This window comes from Drosophila teissieri, chromosome 3L, assembly GCF_016746235.2.
Source record: "Drosophila teissieri strain GT53w chromosome 3L, Prin_Dtei_1.1, whole genome shotgun sequence".
NCBI classification, from domain to species: domain Eukaryota; kingdom Metazoa; phylum Arthropoda; class Insecta; order Diptera; family Drosophilidae; genus Drosophila; species Drosophila teissieri.
Genome location: NC_053031.1, coordinates 5488059 through 5498128, shown reverse-complemented (window position 1 = coordinate 5498128; position 10070 = coordinate 5488059). Strand labels below are relative to the sequence as shown.

Sequence of the window (10070 nt, the reverse complement as noted above, 5' to 3'; positions counted from 1 at the left end):
TTCAAATCAATTGCAGTTTTCGTCATCGATTGAGGCATTTCGCTACCTCCCTGCTGGCTCGTTTGAAATATGCCAAAAACACTCGCACACACAATGGGGCCATAAAAATTCACTCAATGGCAATTAAGCCTGACTATCGCCAAACAAAACCGTACCAAATCAACCGGAGTCCGAGCCAAGCCATCGGCCAGGAAAAGCCTCCAAAAACAAAAAAAAAAACCCCGCGAAAAACCCCGAAAAACCCCAAAAACTGAAAGCTGCAAACCGTTGATGACAACGTCGACATCGCGGCATTATGACTTTTGGCCTTAAGCCAGGGATATTGGAGCGGCGGTAACCGAAACCGAGGCTAACCAGCAAAAATCAGCCAAGCAGTCAGTTTAGTTTCTATGTGAGTTTTTTTTTTTTGGGTGGGGAAGGGTGGTGCAGCAAATGTGGCATAATGAAGCAAACCAGTTGCAATAAGAGGGCCAAAAAACATAACCAAAAATGGCCAGGGCATCGAAGCAACGCATTCCGCAAAAGGACAATCGAAACTCAGAGTAATTAACAATCAATACCTTTCAAATTTCTTACCTATGAAGACGAGGTTTATCTCTTAAAGTAGCACATACTTAAGGATACTTAGAAAGAAATCAACTGATACAATATATGTATACCAGGTCAACAATATATAATTACATGACATATTTTTGAAATTTTTTATATAACAGCTAAAACAGCTTAAGTTTTAAGCAACGATTTGAGTTTGGGAACATCCTTCGAGCTGATTTCTATCAAATATTGCAGCCTGCAGTTGCTGTAAGCCAAAAGACATTCAAGGTGAGCTGAGCGCAGGTTGACTAGCTGGCTGGCTTTCAGGATCGCAGGATGGCAGGAAGGCAGGCAGCTGCTTGGCACTGGCCAATTGGCCGTGGTCACGCCAAATGGCCAAATGGCGAAATGGCTAACTGGCAAACTGGAGGAGCTGCAGCTGGAGCTGCCCACCCACACAAATGCAGAGCAGAGCCAGACGAGAACGCTTTTTGAGGTGGCCACATGGTCAGCGTTGGTTTAAAACGATAAAATATCGCAAATCTATGAAGTGGCCTGCCTTCCCAAATGCTTTGCAGTTCCCTCCGCTTCGGGGTACTTTTGGAAATAAAATTGAAAAAAATTGCACTGACGCCATAAATCAAATGGTTATGTGTCAAAGCATCATCATAGTGTGTGGCTGCTTAGTTCGTTTAAGAGCAGTGGGTTACTTGGATGGTGGGAGTGGCTGAAAGTCTGTGAAAGGGGTTCTTAAATTGTTGATTTATCGAAGAGCCAGTCAGTCAAAAAGGGAGAAGGTATTAAAACCTGATTTGGAAAGTCAAACTCCCAAATGGCAGCTTTCTGAATTGAATTAGACACAAGATACTTATCTTTCCATATAGTAGAATCTTTCGATTGCAAATCTAAGCATACCAAACTGTTATCTAAACTACAAAATGTATTATTTTATACAAAGATTCCTTTTAGTTTTCACTTCTGCATTGTAAGAAACCAATTTGAATAGCCCAACAACAGTCGACCATTTCCATTTGAAATCCTGCATACAGAATGGTACAGAATTCCATAGTTGGATTTCTGCAACTGAATTTATCAATTTGCTGCCTTGATTTCAGTATAAATTTTGCATAAATAGTATTTCCACATTTTCATAATTGATAATTGCAAGTGATTTACATTTGCTGCAAGTGAATTAAGCCAAACGAGCTGGACACACATGGCAAGTGTTTAAATATGCAAAGAGTAAAAAGTTTTTCCCCAGAGCAGCCAACTTGTTGCACTTAAACGGAGAAGGAGTGAGTGAAAAATTTGTTATGTGCATATATGAAAATTGTTCCATCAGCAGTAAACTGTTCAAAAAAAAAACAAAAAAAATAGGATGAGGAGTGGGAAAAAAATGCATTCAGTGTTGTCTGAAATAAATGCAAATTAAATGGCCAAATAGTAAAAATGCGATATTATCGCCATGTCACCAAGGAAGAAATTGAACTGAACTTTTCGACTTAATTCTGTCCCGGGAGAACCATTAAAATTGCTGAGCAAAGGAAAAACATTTATTAGCTACATTAAGAGACACAAGGCTACAACTACTTATGGGCACTCAGGACAAGTTTTAACTAAAACTCGAACAATGCGCCCGTTAAGTGACCTCTTTATGCGCCGTAACTGTAAACGTAATCTCAGCCAATTGTGATAACAACAATCAGCTACAGCTACCAGCCAAGTGGACCATAAAAAAGTAACCAGCAGCGCGGCAGAGAGGCTCTTAAAAAGCAGTCGGATGAAAACAGCGAAGCGAACAGGACCAAGATGAAAGGAGCATTTCAAATGAAGCGCATTGCATTTATCCAGTTCGCTCGACGAGATGCTTAAAGGATTACAATTGCAGCGAACGGGACACAGAGCAAGAGCTGAAGATGAGCTGACTTACGCACAAAGGACGAGAGCAAGCAAAACTTTGCCCCGGGTCCTGGAAAAGCTCCGCGCCCAAAATGGCGAGTCTCTACACAAGGAAAAAAATACCTTTAAAATGTAAACTATAAAATGTGTTATGAGAAATTTACTTAAACAATGAGCTATAATAACAAAAATTTAGTGTAAAAGAACTATGTAAGTATACTTGCCATAACAAATTTGTACACATTTTTTGACAGTGCACACTTAAAAGTAAAAGGCCAAGGAACAACGTTGACTCCATGTAAGGGAGTGGCGCGAAAAGCCAAAGTAGAAATGAAATTAGCTAAAGAATACATTTGCAGCTTCAATTAGCAATTGCTGGCCATTGTGCGCTCATAATTCCCGGCTCGTATCGCAACTAATCAAAAAGTGACAGAAGGACAACACACTGGCAAAGCCCGACCATGGCAACCGACTGACGACAAGTGACAACCACATGGCATTGGCCAGGCCCAGCAGTTGGCCCAAACCGCCGTCACTAATTTGCTAACATTTAACAGCAATGGCAGCTACACACCCGCACACCACCACACACACACACACACTCACACACACACACAGAGCAGCAGGGCAAAAGCGGCGGGAACGTGAAACAACAATTGTTGGATCCAGGCGAAATGCATCAACATTGCAGTCGGCTCAAATTGTAATGCAGCTGATGAATTAGCAGCTTCCTGCCCCCAAAAAGCTGGGGCGGAGGGGGCGTGACCATCTGAGTGAACGGAGACGGGAACTGGACTTTGGAATGAGCAGCAAATTTGCCACAATTATGGATGCCATATGAGCTAGCGAATTGTTGCAATTAGGCAAAGGTTTCAATGCGCAGCGCAAAATCATGCATATAGCGTATACGCCATGTAAGTCGGCTCATTAAGTTTAAAATTGGAGTAAAAATTATGGGCTAATGTGTGGCAGCACTGGCCGGTCGGTGGCAAATTAAAATCAGTTAAACTGCTATTAGTTTCTTAGATTGCTTAACATTTTAGGTCAAATTCGAGTTAACCTTTTTCTTTAAAGTTTAAAATATTGCTCTTTTTTCCACACATTTATATATTAAAAATCCAGCACACTGCAATGGAAAATTAAAGAAAAATATTTGTCATACGCACAACGGGAATAACTGTGGCAATTCCCATAGAATCCAACTCTAATTAACCACAATCCAATCCAATCCACTTCATTTCAGTGCCATCCCGTCCGGCAGCAGTAACCCCAGATAGCCAAAACCAATATTTCACATCATCTGCTCATTTTGTGCACTTTCCAATTGGATCATGTCTCCGCAGCAAATGAATTCGGTTGCTGTTCCGTACCACAGGGCGAATGCTTTATAAATTTGCATAATTTTATTTTACATGCATTGAATTGAATGCAGGCACACTAACAGACAAAAGCAGCCAGTAGAGCATCAGCAAAAATCAACAGCTGGAACAAAGATAAAATTTCGAATTCGATGCGACCTTCGATTTTTGGCCCACAACGTGTTACGTTTTATTAAGCAGCACATTTCCGGGCTGCCATTTCCACGGCAGGACAGACATGAAAATTGTGTTTCTAAAATAATTGCAAATTGATCAACATTCCGTCCAAGTTCAGCGGTTCAATTCAAATTGAAAATCGCATTTTGATGGGTACACCAAACCGGTCGCCGTAGGTTAATGCAAGGGCGAATATTTAGCATAGATTTTGTGTGCAACTTTTGTAACAATGCGGCATGGGAACATTAAAGAAAACACTTGCACACAAAAGTCAACAGCATAAACAAGGCTCGAAAAAGTGGAGAATGCTGGCAGAGGGGTTAAATCTCAAGCGCACTTAGCACTTTTAACGGAAAAGTGGTAAAATGGGGCATGGAAAAAGTTAAAAGGGGGTTATTGGTTATTAAAACAATTAAAATTAGACTTTCTATTGGGTAATCTCTTTTTAAAATCCTTAAAAAATATAATAGTTGAAAGGATGTTGCATTTAAAATATTCAGGACTACGTCCATGGACGACGGAAAGTTAGGCGGGAGGAGCAGCGTTAAATGCACTTACTTCAAAGCGCCAAAAGCAACAAAAGAACCAAAGAGTTGAGCCAAAAAGTGTGGCCAAGTCACACACACTTAGTTAGACGCACACTTACACAGTTGCACTAACACACACACACACTCAGAGGCAACAAGGGAAACCACTTAAAAGTAAAGGCAAAAGCCATCCATGTAAATTTCTTTAACTTTTCTCCTTTTCCCATTTCAGACACGTTTTTTTTTGTATTTTTGTTCACCCATCATATTTATTTAACATATTTCGCACTGAATGAGTGTGTTGGTGTGTGTATGTGTGTGTGTGTGTTAGGCACGCCCCTAAATTAAATGCCGCCCGTGTCCTTGTGTACATTTCATGCAATTGGATTACATGGCACTGCTTTCCATTTTTCTTTATGCTCTCCTCGTAGACTTCTCGTTGTGTTTCTTTTTGTGCCTGGCCTTTTGTACAATTTCATTATTTCGTTTTGTGAGAGAAGGAAAATGTTTTTCCACTGGATTTTCTCCTCGTTAGAGTGCGAAATTCGTAGTAACTCTGCCTGCACGATGATTTTGACATTTTGGAGTGGGATATGGGTGGTTTTAACTTAAGTGGATGTAACTAATTTGGTTATGGTGCCAGAGAAAAATACATTAATAATATGCATTTAAATCTTAAAACAAATATCTCAATATGTAGTTATAAAACATTCTCATGTTTAATACACAAAAGGTTTATTTTTTTAAGTACCATCTAATCGTTTTATTTATTAATCAATTATTAGATGATTTATTCAAAAAGTGCCCTTTCATTGCATTTTCTGAGCAGCCCTTAGCTAATTATTTATTTAGTGCCATTATGGATTGCCGTTGAGTGGAGAAAATGGGAAAATGTCAACTCAGCACAATTAATGCTTGAGTGAGCCCATTACGCTTTTCAGGTGGTGGGGAAAATGTCAAATAATAATTGAACAACATAACAATGCATTGCAGTGACCGCTTTGTTTGTTTTTTCTGGTTTGTTGTGCTGGCCAATTTTCTACTTATTCGCATTCTTGATTCAAAAATGTAATTAAAAGCAAAATGAAACTTCTCCCTCTATCTCGTTAAATAAAAACTTTATTAGATAATTTATGACATTTTGCGCCGCGGGTAAAACTATGCAAGAGTCCAGATGAGGAGAATGGTTGTTCGGTGGTCTTTGGTTGGGTGGACTTGCCCACAGTCAAGATGCTGGAACATCCTTCGCATCCTTATCTGCTCTCCAAAAAAATTCAATTAAATTCTCAAGTGCCAAGCACGCACACACAGAGGCGCACTGATGTCACCGCAAACACATTCATTGTGCCTGTGTGAGTGCGCCTCCCATTTTGGCACCAAGGCACCAAGGACATGGCCCATCCACCCGAAAACCGGCTAGCCATAATGCTGCTTAAGGTTAAGGAATTTAATTACCTTGCGGTTTGCTCGCATAACTTTCGCACAAAAAAAAGAGAGTGAGCTGAAAAGTAGCAGAAAATTCTGGCCTATTTTCATTGCATTATTCACACACACACACACACACACACCGACCCATTGCGCCTGGCCCTCATTTATACCTCACCGCCTTTCATCCGGCTTAAGAAAATTTACATTTTGTGTGGGCCAGAAATATATTTATTTCCATACCAGACGGCTGAAACGTACCAACTTTGGCCTTCCCATAAATCTTGGCACATTTTTGCATACCATACTTTTGCTTCTACATTTTAGAGAAAAGTAAAGACCAGATGCTATAGTAATTATCGTATTTATGCCAATATTAGGATCTCATTTGCTTAGCTCCTTTGTGTTAAATGACTTTGTGCCTTTTGGCAATCACTCAAAACGCTGTTTGCAAATGTAACCAAGGAAAGGCGCACCACCAAACGCGCCTTTACAGGAAGTTTTCCTGTGGCCTCTTCACCGAATTTTCCCCCCACTTCGCCTGGAAAATTGGTTGATAACAATTGGAAGCAGAAGCTGAAGCCGAAGCTGAAGCTGCAGTAGAAACCACGAAGCCAAGTCAACCAAATAAACCATTCAAAATCAAACTAACTAAGTTGTAAGTGGGAAAGGAAGGGCACGTGCCGAAAGTGCCAAAGTCGTTTGCCTGAAGATGCTGCTCAAAAAGCACAGTTAGCGCTAAAAGAATTTCCCGCCAACTATTGCATGTCAAACATTTGCATCCTGGTGGATGACGATCCCAGAACGTATGGCAGAATGTTCAAACTTTGTTTCGTTAGTTTCGATGTGGTATAAATCCTTGAGCTTTCAACTTTGTTGCACTGTGCAAAATTACACCCACAAAAAAAAGTTGTTAATAACAATTGAGGGGGGGCCAAAAAAAAAGGACAAGTTGTGAGCTAAAAACACAACAAAAACGAAAGGGGAGAACAAAATTTGAGTTTGTTGTGAAAAATGTGCTACAAGCTAAGCTCATTTATCACAATGATGAAGTTGCCAAAAGTGAGCGAGTTGCGAGTTGCGAACTGGTCGCCAGGATAACGATGAGTGTGAGAATGAGGATGAGGATGAGATTGGGGCCATGTCATGCCGTACAGCATTCGATATTCATGCTTTTACTTTAATCATAAACCGGGACACAGGCCCTTCAAAAATGTAAAATAAGTCGCCCAGTCAATGTTTTGTTCGACGGATGGATACGAAGCTACTACACCCCCCTTTGAACTTCGACCCCCGCACATGGCGCTTCGATTTGATTGCAGTTCTCAACTTCAGCTTCGTTGATGACTTTGTTTTTGTCAACGTCATGACTGTCATGCAGAACGTGTTCCAGTTCATGATCCGCTCCACTCATGTTGTGTAACAGATTTGGCCTCTTCGAGGCGATATTTATTGTTTTCCAACTCGTAATACTTCGAGTGGAGCGAAAGTGCTCGGTTAAGACTGCAGCCAGCTGCTTATTGCCATTAAAGGCGGTGTGTTTGAGTTACGGCTTTGAAGTGTGACTAAAGCAGCTTGACTGCACCCTAAAAACCCCAGGAGCTTAAGTGCACAGTGAGAACTACTTCAAAATCACCTATATAAACAAACAACATAAACCGCACCACAATAAAGAGCGCTTAGTGGTTCAACTAAAGAATTATATATTAGTCGAATAATACTGGTTGAAAAAGGATATACATGTGTATAAATTGGAAGCCTGACAGATTTTTAACAGGATAAACAAATTCTATGATATATTTATCTAGTCCGACTGTCGCGAGTGCAGAGACCACTAAAGGCTTATGTATAAAATAATTGTTGACCTCAATCGACCAAGAATTCAATGCTGCATCTATCAGGCATTGACTATTTTGGCATTTTCAGATATACAAATAAGTGAAAAACCATCCATTAATCGAGAGCAATTAGAGTCTGCGGCAAATGTCACATTGATGACCTCTGAACCGGAACCGCTCCTCGACCGACCATTTGGTCATATTAATCCGCATCCGGATTACGGCAGCCGACAAGATGAAACAGAGAACACACAAAAAACCGCTTCACATTTCAATTTGATGACCCGATGACCTCGCTACGGTGGGCGTGGCCAGACCAGAGCAGGGGCAGTGGGCAGTGGGCGTGGCTGTGTGTGGTCATTGTTTGTGCCACATCGAAGGGTTAAAGGCCTTAAAGTCAACAGTCAAGGCCTTATCACTGCGAAGGGAAGGCCGCAGCATTTTAAAGGACACAGCTTGCCATTGTGTGTGCCAAGCTTTACAAATTTGTTATTAAGATGTTTTACCCCAAAAAACCGCCACAAATGTGTGCTGAGCACATAAAGAACCAAGCTGGGTCAAAATATATAGAAAAAATGGTCCCAAACAAATGAGCAAATAAATAACCAGTGGCCACAGTCAGACGGGTCGCAGGATATCTCCAGGCTGACTCCAAGTATGAAGGTATGGTTAGTTTTGCCCCCAGGTATTTTTTGTTGTCTGGTGCGTGATAAGCACTCGAGAATCTCGTTGCTGGACAAGCGATTTAAGCTATGAATGGAGTCCCTTTACACAGATACACACTCACACCACTGCAGTTTGTCACTGTCCTTGGGAGCACATATCGCCAAAAACTAATTTCATCAAATGCGAGTTACAACCCAACACAAATTGAATTTTGATGGGAAGCAAATCAGTGTTTAGTATTATGTGTTGGAAATGAAATTCTTCTGCTGCATTTAAAATTAAGTTATCGCTTGCAATTGTATTTAATATCTTTAAGTTTAGTTTTATGTTTATCAGTCACATAAACACTTCCTTGCAAAAGACGACATTTGTGATGATCACAAATTTCAGCAATTTCATCGTTTGATAAATTGATTAAAAAACTTTTTGCATTTTTTTTTTGAACATTTAATTATATTATAAAATCAGTATTTTCAGGTCATTCTATACACTTTCCTATAGCCATCTGCGACCGACCAACCCAGCAAAAGTTGGATATTTTCCACTTGCACGCAGACATAATTTAATCAAACATGTACTCGCCCACACAGGTGGAAATACTGGCGGCACATATGTTACGCATACGCAGCGTTGAACACTTAAAAATGCTGGTCACTGGCCGTACGCAATTGCGTGGCTAAACCATAAATCACAATGCTTGTACAGTGCCAACACCTGCCGGCTGAACTGGGGCTTAAAACGGGTGAAATCGGTGGGAAGAATATATGTTCGCATATACTCGTATAGATTTTAGCCATCGGCGAGGCGGCCCTTGAGCAAATGCACTAATTTCAACCTTTGGCATGCAAATTGATATATCAACTGAAAACTATCTGCGGGAGGACGCTGTTTGATGTTGTTTGCCTTCAGCGGCGTCATTAGCATCAAAGTAGATTTACGTTTATAAATTAGCCCAAGGGCGAAACGAACCGAATGGCGGCCATAATTCAGCTAAATCATATGACAGGGACAATGAGTGAAATGGAGGTGGAAATTGCAGGCGAGGAATTCAGGCAAGACCTGAATGTATGCAAAATACTTTGCTGTAATTTCCTTCGTCTCGCTGCACTTAAACAAATTTTGTTCATTCAAATCGAAAAATCTTCTTTTCGTAGACAAATAGACTTGAGCAAAGCAATAATTCCAACTAAAAGTCTATTATAAACCTGTTCTATATTTAGAAATCGAGTGGAAAAGATAGGAGCCACATTAAGTGGATTGAATAAATTTCTAAAGATAATAAAAACCTATATGTTTAAATTATGTGCAAGAGATTGTATACGCCAAATGTTATTATGAACAAGCTTTTCAGTATCTCTTCGCTGAACTCCTTCATCAAGCAGTCGTGGCCGAGCGGTTAAGGCGTCTGACTAGAAATCAGATTCCCTCTGGGAGCGTAGGTTCGAATCCTACCGACTGCGATCGTTAAATACTTTTTTATACACAAATATTTTTTCAAATTTTTAGAGCTTCGAATTTTTATAGGAAAGTTTTTAAAAAATGTATTTTTGTTAGGATGTTTTTTCGGGTGCATCCAGCTAGTTTGTTCGTTGGCACAACTTATGCAAATTGCTATTCCTTGCCTTGGTCTTTGTCAAGCTACGAAG

At 40.3% G+C, this 10070-nt stretch overlaps 1 non-coding gene across 1 annotated transcript; it reads left to right on the top strand.

Moving 5' to 3' along the window:
* Positions 1 to 9802: 9802 nt before the first annotated feature.
* Positions 9803 to 9884, top strand: Trnas-aga. The gene has a single exon. It is a non-coding gene; the product is annotated as a tRNA-Ser (tRNA).
* Positions 9885 to 10070: the final 186 nt, after the last annotated feature.